The sequence below is a fragment of the Trachypithecus francoisi genome, unplaced genomic scaffold (genome assembly GCF_009764315.1).
Source record: "Trachypithecus francoisi isolate TF-2019V2 unplaced genomic scaffold, Tfra_2.0 Lachesis_group2, whole genome shotgun sequence".
Lineage (NCBI taxonomy): Eukaryota > Metazoa > Chordata > Mammalia > Primates > Cercopithecidae > Trachypithecus > Trachypithecus francoisi.
In genome coordinates, this window is record NW_022681465.1 from 112,952,884 (window position 1) to 112,968,677 (window position 15,794).

Below are 15,794 nucleotides of genomic sequence, written 5' to 3' on the forward strand. Positions count from 1 at the left end.
GGGACAAGTGAGCATCAGATGAATGAAGACTGCAAAGGACTAAACATAAATCAAATAGATTTGAAAAAAAAAAAAGATAAAATAATACTAAAGACAAAAACAAAACATACCACTCACTGGAGGGGTAGCAGGGCACTAACCAATTACTCTAAAAATTGATCAATTAAGGGAAAAAAATCAAGAATTTATCCTACCCAAGGACATGAACAGGCACTTTTCAAAAGAAGACATTTATGTGGCCAACGAACATAAAAAGACTCAACATCACTGATCATTAGAGAAATGCAAATTAAAACCACAATGAGACACCATCTCAGGCCAGTCAGAATGGCAATCATTCAAAAGTCAAGAAACAACAGATGCTGGTGAGGCTGTGGAGAAACAGGAACACTTCAACACAAAGACAGTGTAGCGATTCCTCAAAGACCTAGAATTAGGCAGATCATTTGTCACAGCAAATTCCAATTACTGGTATATACCCAAAAGAATATAAATCATTCTATTATAAAGATTCATGTATGTGTATGTTCACAATAGCAAAGACATGGAATCAACCCAAATGCCCATCAATGATAGACTGGATAAAGAAAATGTGGTACATATAACACCATGGAATAGTATGCAGCCATAAAAATGAACAATATCATGTCCTTTGCAGGTACACAGATGAGGCTAGAAGCCATTATTCTCAGCAAACTAATGCAAGAACAGAAAACCAAACACCTCATGTTGTCACTTAAAATAAGTGGGAGCTGAACAATGAGAACACGTGGACACAGGGAGGAGAACCAGACACACTGGGGCCTGTTGGGGTGGGGGGTGGTGAAGGGAGAGCCTCAGGATAAATAGCTAATGCATGTGGGGCTTAATATCTAGGTGATGGGTTGACAGGTGCAAAAAACCACCATAGCACATGTTTACCTATGTAACAAATCTGCACGTCCTGCACATGTATCCCGGAACTTTAAATTTAATTTAATTTAAAAAAATATATATGTATATCAATCTGGGGAACACTGTCCTTAATAATATTGAAATTTCCAATTCACGAGCATGGTATATGATGTGATTAAGCCTTCTCTGTTATATTTCAATAAAGCTTTGTCACTAAAAAAATGAATTTATCCTGCCCTTTATTTACAAAATATACTTTATAACAAAATAATTACTGATGAAAAGTTCTTTAGATAAGAATTCCAGTGAATAAATGCAAAAGGATATTAAAAATTTTTAATTCATCTCTTCATAATCCCTAATGCAATAAATAGACTAGGTAATGGCTATAAATGGATGTTTAAAGGCTAGAGGAAAAGGTTTATGGGGAGTTTTACAACGGTGGGATCAAGTCAACACGTCCAAATCCAACAATCAATTTCACCATCAATAAATGTGGAAGAATAGTATCACCTAAAAAATATTACTGCCTAAAAAAATTGAATTAGAATGTAATCAAACTAACTGCTTGTTTACAGGAAATTCAAGCATAAGGAACAAGTTAAATGACATAAAAAGAAAGCAACCAGCTAAGCTAATCTGGAAGGTGAAACACTGTACAGCAACATTCCTCAAACTGCCTATGGTAAGTATTTTTCTTACACTTCTAATCCATTGCAAACTGTTACTTTTTAAAAATACAATAAAACTAAACAAATTTGTAATAATAAACATACACAAAAGAATATACATTATTAAACACATCTGTTTGGCTACCTGGCATGGGGACTAGGAATAGGAAATGGGGGTAAAAGACAACAAACGAATGACAGGGCTTTACAAGAACTAACTATGATTGTGTGCCATCAACTAAGGACATCTAAGGTCCAGAAAAAATAAATAAATAAACAAAAAAGAGATACTTTAAAAATGGGCTTGAAAATTAGGCAGAGCTTAAGAGAGAACTGAATGACATCGAAGACCTATCTGAAGAAATTACCTAAAATAATGCCCAGAAGGACGAGGAAGAGAAAAATATAAAAACTAGGTTAAAAGGTATTGATGACAAAATGAGAATGGAGTACTATAAGGAGAAAAGACAGCATGGGACAACTATATTTGAAAAGATAATGCTGGGAGTTTTTCCAGAATTGATGAAAAAGCTAACTCAACAGATACAGGTAACAAATTATACCAAACAATACAAAAAGAAATCCACATTTAGACACACTACTGTAAAACTACTAAACCCCAAAGATAGAATAACCAGAGAGAAAAGGTCACTTTCAAATGAACAATAATTGTGCTGGCAACAAACTTAAAACTAACAGGTACACTTCAGAAGAATTTTCAATAACACTGGTATGGCATCTTAATTCAATAAAGCATGTTACCTTTTTTTGCTTCAATTTTTAAACTGTGGTTATACCATACACACAGAAGAGTGCACAAAATAAACAGACACCAAACAAACAAAAGGAATTCGGAGGCCAGATGTGGTGGCTCATGCCTGTAATCCCAACACTTTGGGAGGCCAAGGCTGGTGAACTGCTGGAGGTTAGGAGTTCAAGACCAGCCTGGCCAACATGGTGAAACCCCATATCTACTAAAAGTACAAAAATTAGCTGGGCATAGTGGCGCACACCTGTAATCCCAGCTACTTTGGTAATTGAGGCAGGAGAATCACTTGAACCCAGGAGACAGAGGTTGCAGTGAACCAAGATGACACCACTGCACTCCAGATTGGGCAAAAGAGCGAGATCCTGTCTCAAAAAAAAAAAAAAAAAAAGGAATTTGGAGGAAGACACAATGCAAAGGCATAATAAAACTTCAAAGAAGCTAATATTCTCAGAGACAAAAAAGCAATGCAACCATGAAACAGGAACACGAAGCCATAAATAAGAACTATATAGAGAACCAAAAAAGATCATGGAACTTGATTGCAGAAATCTTAAAATTCAAGCAAGGCTTGTGAGTTGCAGTGAAAGCACTGCTTAAGGGACAGTGACAGCACTAAAAATGCATATATTGAAAAAGAATTTGGGAGGCCAAGGTGGGTGGATCACCTGAGGTCAGGAGCTTGAGACTGGCGTGGTTAACATGATGAAACCCCATTTCTACTAAAAAATACAAAAATTAGCTGGGCATGGTGACAGGCATCTGTAATCTCAGCTACTCGGCAGGCTGAAGCAGGAGAATCACTTGAACCTGGGAGGTGGAGGTTGTAGTGAGCCGAGATCCGGCCATTGCACTGCAGCCTGGGCCACAAGAGTGACACTTCATTTCAAAAGAAAAAGTAAAAGAAAAAAAATATAAAGTCAATAAGCTTCCACCTTGGGAAACTAGAAAAACAAAAACAATTTTGGCCTAAAACAAGTAGGAAAATAAAAATTAGAGCAGAAATAAATGAAATTTAAAACAGGAAAACAATAGACAAATAGAGAAAACCAGTAAAACAAAAAACTCATTCCTTTAAAAGATGAATAAAATTGATAAACCCAGTTAATTAAGAGAGAAACAAATGACCAATTTCAGAAATAAAGGAGGAGTCATCACTACTGATGCCAAAAAGGATAATAAAGGAATATTATTAACAACTCTGCCCACAAATTTGGTAATTTAGATGAAATGAACCAATTCCTCAAATGATACAAACCGCCAAAAGTCATACAAGGAGAAACAGATAACCTAAAATCCCTACATCTATTTTAAAAGTTAAATCAATAATTAATAATTTTCCATAAAAATAAATCACCAGATCCAGATGGATCAACTGGTGAATCCAGATGGATCCAGATGGATCAACTGGTGAATTCTGCCAAACATTTAAGGAAAAAATAATAGCAATTCTCTATAATCTCTTTCAGGAAAAAGAAGTAGAGGGAACACTTCTAACTAATACTATAAGACCAGCATTACCCTAATATCAAAACCAGATAAAGACACTGCAAAAAAGGAAAACTACAGACCAATATTGCCCATGAACACAGATATAAAAATGCTCAAGAAAATGGTGCCAAATTGAATCCAACAATGTATAAAAAAATTATATATCATGACCAATATAATTTATCCAGGTATGCAAGGCTGGTGCAACATTTGAAAATTAATCTATGTAATCTACCATATTAACAAACTAAAGAAGACATATATAATCACATAAATTGATGCAAATAAAAACAATATCCACACTGGATGCGGCAGCTCACTCCTGTAATCCCAGCACTGTGGGAGGCTGAGATGGGCAGATCACAAGGTCAGGAGTTCTAGACCAGCCTGGCCAACATGGTGAAACCCTATCTCTACTAAAAATACAAAAATTAGCCTGGCGTGGTGGTGTGCACCTGTAATCCCAGCTACTTGGAAGGCTGAGGCAGGAGAATCGCTTGAACCCAGAAGGCGGAGGTTGCAGTGACCCGAGATCACGCCACTACACTCCAGCCAGGGAGACAGAGCGAGATTATCTGAAAAAAACACAAAACAAAACAAACAAACAAACAAAAATATCCATTCATGAGAAAAACTCTTAGCAAACTATGAGTAGAGGGAAACTTCTTCAATTTGATAAAGAATATCTATAAAATACCTACAATTAATAGCATACTTAATAAGAAACTGCCTTCCCTCAAAGATTGGGTTCAAGGAAAGGATATCTTCTCTCATCACTCCTATTCAATATAATACGGAAAGCCCTAGCTAGTGCAATAAGATGAGAAAAGAAAACAAGAGGTATATTGTTTGGAAAAGAATAAATAAAATGGTCTCTATTTGCAGTTTGCAGTTACATAATTATCTATGTAGAAAATACCCAAAAATTGACCCCAAAAATGTCCTGAGTATAGTAAGGTTGCAGGATATAAGATCAGTACACAAAAGTCACTTGCATTTGAATGAACAACTGAAAGTTGGACTTTAAAATACCATTATAAGAGCACCTTTAAAAAGTGAAATACTGCATACTTGTAATCCTAGCACTTTGGGAGGCCGAGGCGGGCAGATCCCTTGAGCCCAGGAGTTTAAGACTAGCCTGGGCAACATAGTGAAACCTCACCTCTGCAAATACAAAAAAATTAGCCAGGCATGGTGGTACACACCTGTAGTCCCAGCTACTTGGGAGGCAGAAGTGGGATGATCACTTGAGCCCAGGAGGTCAAGGCTGCAGTGAGCAGAGATCTCACAAGTGCACTCCAGCCTGGGCAACAGAGTGGAAAACCAACAACAACAAAATGCTTAGGTTATAAATCTAACAAAATATATATAGGGTCTATATGTGCAAAAGTATAAAACGCTGATTAAAAAAGAAAGAAAGAAAAGAAAAACTAAATAAGGCTAGGCGCAGTGGCTCACGCCTATAATCCCAGCCACTTTGGGAGGCCGAGGTGGGCAGATCACCTGAAATCAGGAGTTCAAGACCAGCCTGGCCAACATGGTGAAACCCTGTCTCTGCTAAAAATACAAAAATTAGCTGGGCATGGTCGCGGGCACCTGTAATCCCAGCTACTTGGGAGACTGAGGCAGGAGAATCGCTTGAACCAGGGAGGCAGAGGTTGCAGTGAGCCGAGATCACACCATTACACTCTAGCCTGGGGGACAAGAGCGAGACTTTGTCTCAAAAAAAAAAAAAACCCACTAAATAAAATGGGGCATATTCCATGTTCATAAATAGGAAAACTCAGTATTAAGATACATGCCAGGTGCAGTGGCTCACGTCTCTAATCCCAGCACTTTGGGAGGCCAAGACGGGCGGATCACAAGGTCAGGAGATCGAGACCATCCTGGCTGACACGGTGAAACCCCCGTCTCTACTAAAAATACAAAAAATTAGCCAGGAGTGGTGGCAGGCACCTATTGTCCCAGCTACTCTGGAAGCTGAGGCAGGAGAATGGTGTGAACCTGGGAGGCGGAGCTTGCAGTGAGCCAAAATCGCACCACTGTACTCTAGCCCGGGCGACAGAGCAAGACTCCGTCCCAAAAATAAAAATTAAAATTAAAAAAAACAATGAGAGAAACATGAGACAAATTCCAACTGACATTCTACAAAACATCTGACCAGTAATCCTCAAAACTTTCAAGAGCATCAAAAACAAGGAATGTCTAAGAACTATCACAAGCAAGAGGTGCCTAAGGAGACAGGACTACTCAATGTAATGTGGTATCCTGGATGGGATCCTGGAACAGAAAAAGTGTATTAGGGGAAAAATGAGGAAATGTGAATAAAGTATAGCCTTTAGTTAATAATGTATCAATACTGGTTCACTAATTATAACAAATGTACCATATTAATCTAAGATGTTAATAATAAACTGGGTATGGAGTATATAGGAACTCTATACGGTCTACAGTGATTCTGTAAATCTAAAACTGTTCCAAAATAAAATGTTTATTTTTAAAAATGCAATCAAGGTGTTAGAAAATAAAGTTGAGAAACTATCCTAGAAATCAGAACAAAAAGAATGGGATGGAAAACAGGAGAGAAAATATTAGAAATCAGAGAATCAATCTAATGAGGTTTAATATTCTAATAAAAGAAATCCAGAAAGAAGGAAGGGAGTGAAAGAAGAAATTGCCAAATAAAACACCACAGATATGGTCTCCAAATGGAAAGGGCCCATTTGGGGCCCAGCACATGAATGAGTAACTCTTACCAACCAATATCATTGTGAAATTTCAGAATACCTGAATGGTTGAAGGGAAGATCACCCCCGTTTAATACTAAAGTCTGCATCCCCTACCTCTCCTTTCCCCAGTATTCCTGAACTTCCCACCCCATCCTGCTCTCCTTTTTTTCTTTTCTAAAGCAGTTATGTACTTTACAAACTCCCAATGTTTTGTATAATTTATTATATTTGCGGTTGAACAACTCCTTTCTCCCTAACTTTAAGCTCCACAAGGACATGAATCTTGTATTTTTGTTCACCTATATATTCAAAATGTCTTGGCCAGTGCCTAGCACATAAAATGTGTTTAATACATACTTCTTGAATAAGTGTAAAAGCTTCCATAGAGATATAACAGGTCCTAATCAAAGGATTGGTTATAAATGTGAGGATTAAATAAAAAATGTTTGGACATGCAAGAACCTAAAATATGTGCATCCCATTCAGTCTTTCTCAGGAAGCTACTGAAAGATGTACTCTGCCAATATAAGGGAGACACCAAGAAAAAGGAAAACCTGAAATCCAGTAAAGAGGCTACTCACACAGAAGAGACAAATGCAATTCACAGATGACTGTAAAAGGGCAGTCCAGGAAGACAGTTGTGCAATAGGCCTAGAGAGCAACCCATCAAGATGGAGGCAGGATGACCAGCACATTACAGGAAAGATGTTACAAAACCAACAGATTTTCAGATGTGTTTGATTCTACTAAGAGGAGATTGACGTATCTGGTTCAAGAGGTTAATAGATCAAATAAAGAATACAAAAGACACATTAAAAAGATATAAAACATATATTTATAAAGAAACATAAAAGGTACATGTACAAAAGAAGATGATTATTAACTAGGAAAAACAAAAATTATACAAGAAAGGAAACAATCTCACACTTACCTGGTTCAGCTACATACAATATTTACATAGTTAAAATGAGGTAAACACCAAATAACTAAAAGTTAACGTATAACTAATCTGGTAATAGAGAAGGCAGAGGAGAAGTGAAATGCAGTGTTTAAAGGTAGGAGTTGGTGCAAAAAACCTAAACTCCCATCTTTTGTAATAGGAAATTAGTAAACCATACCTAAAATTGCATTAGGATGGGAATGGGAAGGAGACGTCGCCATATATCTAAATATGTTATTTTTAAAAACTGGAAGTGATAAGAAATTGAAGTCACTGACTCTGGAGCAGCCTTTCTCAATTAAGGTCCGGTGAGAGAATCAATCTTTAATGCCCTAAGGCTTCCATTTTATGTAAAAAACTAACTTCTCTCCTATGCATCTATCATATTAGCTACATACCCTCCTTGAGAGAATTAAGAAAATAGTTGCTCAAATCATTTTTCTTGTTCAGTGATTCACACAGAAAGCACTGATTGAGAAAGACTGCTTCTGGAGAATGGGATTCAGGGGTACTGGGGCAGAAGATTGTTGTTTTCCTCTTTCTTTTTTTTTTTTTTTTGACAGAGTTTCGCTCTTGTTGCCCAGGCTGGAGTGCAACAGCGTGACCTCAGCTCACTGCAACCTCCGCCTCCTGGGTTCAAGCAATTCTCCTGCCTCAGCCTCCCGAGTAGCTGGGATTACAGACACGCGCCACCACGCCCAGCTAATTCTGTATTTTTAGTAGAGATGGGGTTTCTCCATGTTGGTCAGGCTGGTCTCGAACTCCCGACCTCAGGTGATCCGCCTGCCTCAGCCTCCCAAAGTGCTGGGATTGCAGGCGTGAGCCACCACGCTTGGCCCTCTTTTCTTTTTTGAGACAGGGTCTCAGTCTGTTGCGCAAGTTGCACTGTAGTGGTAGGGTATCAGCTCACTATAGCCTCTGTGGGCTCAAGCAATCCTCCCACCTCAGCCTTCCAAGTAAATGGAACAATAGGTGCGTGCCACCACGACCCAGTTAATTTTGTTTATTTTTTGTGGAGACAAGGTCTCACTATGTTGCCCAGACTGGTCTCAAACTCCTGGGCTAATGTGATCCTCCTGCCTCAGCCTCCCAAAGTGCTGGGATTACAGGCATGAGCCACTGCACCCAGACAGATTTTCATTATAATCCTTGAAGTATTATTTGACTCTTTATGAACAGATATCCCTTTGATAAATATAAACATTAAATTTAAAATAAACACAATAGTAAAAAGTAGTAGTAAAGGAACTCTGAATATAGGATGTATTTAATGAATAAAGCATAACAACTGAAAGGTCTAGAAGTAGTTTCTTTTTAGTAAAAGTCACAGAGTTTTTTAGAAATAAATTATGGAACTCATTAAATAACATCTACTTACAAAACATTCCTATCTATATAGCAATGCTTTACTAAGCATTAAGTTATTTGAGGTGCCAAGAAAGATATGAAAAAGATAATATAATTGTAAAAGGTATGACAATGTAAATATGGTATACTGAAATGTTTTAACATGAAACCTCATTAAGCTGTATACATTTCCCATTTAAATCAATCAGGACGTACTTTTTGTGCCAACAAGCTACCATATCCAGTAGAAGACATAAAAGAAATATAAGATATACTTCCTTTTAAAATAGGTTTATTTATGTGTACATATAACTTATTTTAGGTTTTTACTCACTTGGCTATTTATATATTTTTAGATTTAAGAAAACTTCTTCATAATATTTACAATAAAATGGCTTTCAAAAATCTCTTCATGATTACAAAAATTGGCAGTAACATGGAAGATTAACCAGAAAACCAGCAAAACCAATAGCAAGGGGACACCTAAAACGGTTAAGGTAAGAGATGAAGGCCTGAGCTGAGATAGTGCCGTGAAGAAAAAAAGGAAACAGATATAAAGATGGCTAAAATGAGCCAGGCATGGTGATGGCCGCCTGTGGTCCCAGCTATTCCAGAGCCTAAGGTGGGAGGATTAGCTTGAGCCCAGGAATTTGAGACCAGCCTGGACAACACAGTGAGATCCTGTCTCAAATAAAAATAATAAAACGAAATAAAAGTGGCAAAAGAATGAGAACTTTTGGAGACTGAAAGCAAGGGAGAAAGCTGGATGAGTGCCAGGTTTCCACCATGAGTGGCTGGGGTAGATGGTGGTGCCACTGACCATGACAGGCAATACAAAGAGGAGCAGGATTAAGGGAAAACATGAGTTCACGTTTGGACTGTTTGAAGTACCTTGAGAACATCCTGGGAGAGATATCCAAAAGGCAGTTGAATATAATAATCTGGAATGCAGGAGAGAAGTCTGAGATAGATAAAGATTTGGGAATTGGCAACACACAGCTGTTAATGGATGAGATCACCTAGGAAGAGAATACATTTAGAAAAGGACAAGAGTCTGCCATCATATAACTAAAGATCACAATTCACGTTCCTAAAACCACCCAGGATAAAACTTTGCCCAGTTATATGGACTTTGGTAGAAAAATATCCAACATATAATGTTAAATGAAAGAAAATCAAATCACAAAACTTTATGCATTGTGCAAACCTATTTTTACAAATAAGTTGTAAAAAAATAAAGGCACAGTAAAAAAATACGAAGGAACAAACATTAATGATGTTAGTAATACTATAAATGTAGGAATGGGATTATGTAAACCTTTCAGAGCTACATGATATGTCTTCATACTATTTTACTTTTTTTAAATAAGCATGTACTCAGCCAGTGTACTCAGGTGACTCGCGCCTGTAATCCCAGCACTTTGGGAGGCCGAGGCAGGAAGATCATGAGCTGAAGAGAGATCGAGACCATCTGGCCAAAATGGTGAAATCCCGTCTCTACTAAAAATAAAACAACAACAAAAATTAGCTGGGCGTGGCGGTGCGCGCCTGTAGTCCCAGCTACCTGGGAGGTTAAGGCAGGACAATCGCTTGAATCCGGGGAGACAGAGGTTGCAGTGAGCTAAGATTGTGCCACCGCACTCCAGCCTGGCGAGAGAGCGCGACTCCGTCTCAAAAAATAAAAAAAAAAGGCATGTGCTCTTGCAAATAGAGAAAACATAATTTTGTTCTTTTCTTTAAAAAAACGTACATACACCACGTTTCCTAAGGCCGGGCGCAGTGGCTCATACCTGTAATCCCAGCGCTTTGGGAGGCTGAGGCGGGCGGATCACGAGGTCAGGAGATTGAGACCATCCTGGCCAATACAGTGAAACTCCGTCTCTACTAAAAATACAAAAATTATCTGGGCGTGGTGGCGCGTGGCCGTAGTCCCAGCTACTCAGGAGGCTGAGGCAGGAGAATGACCTGAATCCGGGAGGCAGAGGTTGCAGAGAGCCTAGATCGCGCCACTGCACTCCAGCCTGGGCAACATAAGGAGACTCCACCTCAAAAAAAAAAAAAAAAGCAGCACATTTCTTTACAATATATTTGAGAAGATAAAAATGTGTTAGAAAAACACTTGGACACTGGACTATAAATGGACAAATAACATCAACAGACAACTAGTAAGATTATGAAAAATATTCAGTGCACTAGCAAGGTAATGAGAATTAGAACATACACCATTTATTGTCTGCTAAATTAAAACAATTTTTTAAAATAATAAAAGTACTCAATGTTGGTAAGGGTGTGCACGTGTGTGTGTGTGTGTGTGTGTGTGTGTGTTTTGTTTTTGTTTATGTTTTTTAAGCATGACAGTCACTGCTGACAGGAAATAAACTGGTAGTATCTCCCAGGAAAACAATGTGACAGTATGTACCAATAGCCTGAAAAAGATTCCTAATATTTGATCTAACAGTTATCTTTTTAGAAATTTTAGAAAAGAATCCATGTGTTACAGCTCTTTTAGAATGTATTTAGCAGTTGTCTGGTTTTTACTGGACTTCCTCCAGCCCCCCCAAAAAGAAAATAATTCAAAACAACTAAAAACATGCAAAGATATTTCACCAAATCATTAGTTGAAACAATCGAATCACCAACATTAGTGCACAACAGAAAATTATACAGGTATCAAAAGTAATGTGTTCAACAAACTTGTTTTAAAAAAAAGCAAAACTCTATGACCTAGCACTAGCACGCATACACCAGAAAACATCACAAAGAACGTTCACTGTTGTAGTGGTTGCAATAGTGTACAATTTTAAACCACCTAACAGCCCATCAATCCAAAAACGGTTAAATCAGCTTTCTCAAACTGTGGTCTCAGGACCCCCGGATGTTCCCAGGAGCCTTTCAGCAGGCTTGTAAAATCTTTCCTTTTCCTACTACATATCTGTGCAAGACTGGTGTTTTCTTCATATGCTTCAACCTAAACCAGATAGCACAACAGACGCAAATATGAAAATCCAGCTGTCTTCCATAAATCAGACATTAAAGTGATTTGAAAAATTTAAAACAATGCCACACTCCTCTAAGTTTTGTTTTAGAAAATAGTTACTTTTCACTCAAAAATTATTTAATATGAGTCTGTTATTTTTAAATGAATAAATAAAACATCTTCAGTTTTCTGAGTTCTAATTTCCAAAATGGCAAATATACTGCAGCATTAGGAACCAAAAACTCTACTGGTCCTCAATAATTTTTAAGAGTAATTATCCCCAATCATAATGTTAAATGAACTGTAGCACTATTCTATCATGTAACATTATGATTGGGGATAATTAATGGGAATTTGGCTTTATCTGTAATATAACTGTTTCAAAAGATACTTTGCTCATGTATAATCAAGAAGTCATTTTTATGAAGCTTTTTAAAAACATGGGGAAATGCTTACAACGTAATTTAAATCAAGGAAAGTAGACAATCCAATGATATAAAATCTCAAGAAAATGCACAGGGAAAAAAAGACTCAAAGGAAAAAAGTCAAAACATTAAAAGTGATTGATTACTATAACATGGTGGAATTATGGTTGATCATTTTTGCTTATTCTTTATTCTATTTTTTCAATTTTTGCCACTAAGCATGCAGTTTAATATCCAGGGGAGGAAAAAAAAGGAAGAAATTAGGCGGAAAATTATATATAGTTCTGCTGGATTAAACCATTAAACTCCTGCCAACTCAAGAGACGACAAGCTCAAGTGAATAAACGGAGGAACCTGACTGAATCAACAAAGTGCCTATTTTTTGAATTGAAAAGATTCACTTAATATCAAATGTATGGACTAGCCAAACTAACAAGAAAGAACATTCTTAGTCTGGACCATAACACTTGCAATCACGGTAGTACAAATAAGAGTTAAAAATAAGGTCCTCTTTTGGACTTTCTCAAAATACCAAAGGAAAGGCAGCGGGAAAGACGGCCACTGCACCCTTCTGTTCTCTAACGAAGAGAAAATGCATGGGTGCGGGAATGGGCAGTACGAGAGCACCGGCAACATAAGACTCCTCTGCGGGGACCCAGCCTCTGCCACTCCTGAAGAACCACAGTCCCCTCTGCACTCGCAGCCCCTCCCCAGGCGGGACGGCGGCGCCAGGGCGCTTCTCCCTCCACCCGCTGGGGTCTCTCCCCCAGGAGCGCCGGCCACTCCGGCGGCCCGGGAGGGTGGAACCGGGCAAACAGCCGCCGTGATTGCCCTCCCGGTCCAGTCCGGTCTGGCCCTTCAGGCTCCAGGAGGGGACATCAGATTGTAGGGCCAGGGTTCCCCGGCCAGCTCCAGGGGCTCGGAAAAGGAATTGGTCGGGGCCCAGGCTCTGTCCGCAGAGGAAGAGGGCCAGACCCAGCGCCCAGGTCGGCTGGTCCAGCGGTCACCCCGCCCCCTCTGTGGGAACAGCAGGGCTGAGGGGAGGCCGAGACGACCGGTCACGGGGGGCTCTTACCTCCCCTACAGACCCGGCGGAGCTTTTTGGGAACTCGACACGACGTCACGCCGAGGAGTGAAGAGCGACCCCGGCCGGGAGTCCTGGGAGTGCCAGCCTCCGGCTCAGGGTTTCTTTCCCCGCCCCCCGGGCAGCGCAGAGAGCGCAGGCGCAGAGGAGGCTTTCCTCTTCGGCTCACACGCATCCTCCCTCGGCGTCCCCGGCTGTCTCCAGGCCTGGGGCGCCTGCGCACTACGATGCAGGTTCGGAGCAGGGGGCGCTAGACTTCTTACCGGAAGTGCCTGAGTGGGTTCTCGGGTGATGGGGACGCCCGATGATTCTGCCTTAGATCGGGACTCGGTTTTCCACTCGACTCCGGGATCGGGAGGCCTCTCGCGTCAGTGTCTGACTTCCTTTACCCTTCGCAACCTAGAGGCAGCTTCTCCAGCCCCAGCCGTAGCCCTCCGCTGAGCTTGCGCGGCGTTCCGGTCTCTACTGGACAGACCCGCCTTCCCGGCAGTTGGCTGGGCCTGCTCTCCGCGTTGCTGGCCCCTCGGAAAACCTAACTTTTTGTTTACTTCAAACAGACTGCCCCCCCCCCCACCTCCCCCGCTTCCCCTTCTTCCTCCCGGCAGCAATAAAAATGTTCCCAGCCAACCCCGAGCTCCAAGCCACTTCAGCTGACTGGACATCCCTTTCCTTCCCTTCGCTGCGTTGGTTCTGAATGTTTTGTTTCGTTTTTTTAAAGCGGCCACGAGAACAGCTGTCTCCCTGTCTAAAAGCAAAAGCTGACTGCTCTGATGGAGAAATAAAATGGCACTCACTTGATGTATATTTGCTTGTTGAGCTTTGCTATTTTTACCACAAGTTTCCAATAAATTTAAATGGGAGACCGGGCGGGGTAGCTCACGCCTGTAATCCCAGCACTTTGGGAGGTCGAGGCGGGAGGATCGCTAGAAGTCAAGAGTTCCAGACGGGCTTGGGCAACATAGCAAGACCCTGTCAATACTAAAAATGAAAATTAAAAAATTAGCCGGGCGTGTTGGCACGTTCCTGTAGTCCCAGCTACTGGCTCACAGTTTGAAGTGGGAGGATCACTGACGCCTAGGAGGTCAAGGCTGCAATGAGCTCTGGTGGCAACACTGCATTCCAGCCTGAGCGACAGAATCAGACCGTGTCTCTAAAAAAAAATAAAAATAAAAACAAGGGAAGAGACATACATATGGGATCCGATACAGACAGATACAGGGAAAAAGCAGTTCCTCAAAGGTTTAACAGCTCACAGTTCATACTGATCTTTCAAAAATTGCAAGAATTGGCCGGGCGCTCACGCCTGTAACCCCAGCACTTTGGGAGGCCGAGGCAAGCGAATTACCTGAGGTCAGGAGTTCGAGACCAACCTGGCCAACATGGTGAAACCCCGTCTCTATTAAAAATACAAAAATTAGCTGGGTGTGGTGGCCGGCACCTGTAATCCCAGCTACTCGGGAGGCTGAGGCAGGAGAATCGCTTGAACCCAGGAGGCGGAGGTCGCAGTGAGCCAAAATCCGGCCACTGCACTCCAGCCTGGGCGACAGAGCAAGACTCAGTCTCAAAAAAGAAAAAAAGAATTGCAAGAATTATAATTTTTCGAATATTCCAGCCCCATGTGATTTGTGATGAAAGATTTGAGAATCACGGTTCACATCTTAAATCTGCAGTTTACAGCTATAGTTCCTGATCTTTGAAAGATATTGAATCTCTAACCTTTGTTTTCCTAAACAACAAATGAATAGCAAAACTTTTGATTGCCTAAAGTAATGTATGTATTGAGCATCTGCTTTGTGACAGTGTGTTAGATGCTTTGCTTACATTATGTCATTTAATCCTAAGAAAAATTCTACAAAGTACAGTATGCCTTTTTCCTACTATGTGTTAGGCATTCTTCACAGATAAAATAAAATGGGGCCACTGCCCATGCGGAACCACAGTCTAGTAGCAGAGACTCATATACACAAATGCATATTGGGGACAGAAGTATTTATATAGTAAAGTGTGAGGACAAAGAGAATAGAAAAAAGACACAAACACCTTAAATAGTCAATGGGGAAAGTATATACAATGGTCAGTTCACAAAATATGAAATTTAAATGCCTACTACACGTTTTACCAATCAATGTTCAAAGTCATTAATAATAAACAGAGACAAAAGAGAGGTTATTTCCCAGGCATCTAATTACCCAATCTGTTTGAAATGTGAATAAACTCCATGGGTGACAGAAGAGTAAAGCGGACACTTACACCCTGGGAGGGATATAAATTAGGACAAAGATTTTGGAAAGTTATTTGTCAAATCATGTCAAGAACTTTATGAGTGTTCACGTGACCTAATTTCATCATTTCTCTTTTGGAAATTATAAGGAGATAGTCCAGAACATGAAGATCTCTATGGAAAGATACTTAACCATGGTAAATAAATTGATAAAAGGTGGAAATCCAACATTAAGAGAATGGTTAAAAT

General features: G+C 39.9%; 1 protein-coding gene across 5 annotated transcripts in view; it reads right to left on the reverse strand.

Annotated features, from left to right (window-relative positions):
• ZFYVE16 (zinc finger FYVE-type containing 16) overlaps positions 1-13,876 on the reverse strand; it is a 60,662-nt gene extending 46,786 nt beyond the window's left edge. For 3 of the 5 annotated variants that reach the window (XR_004429905.1, XM_033180154.1, XM_033180158.1), the window contains exon 1: positions 13,316-13,876. The gene's annotated coding sequence lies outside the window, so the exon portion shown is untranslated. Of the gene's footprint in view, positions 1-9,729; positions 9,858-13,315 lie in introns of all 5 variants that reach the window. The other 2 variants (XM_033180155.1, XM_033180157.1) reach the window with 2 other exon arrangements.
• Between the last annotated feature and the right edge of the window lie 1,918 nt (positions 13,877-15,794).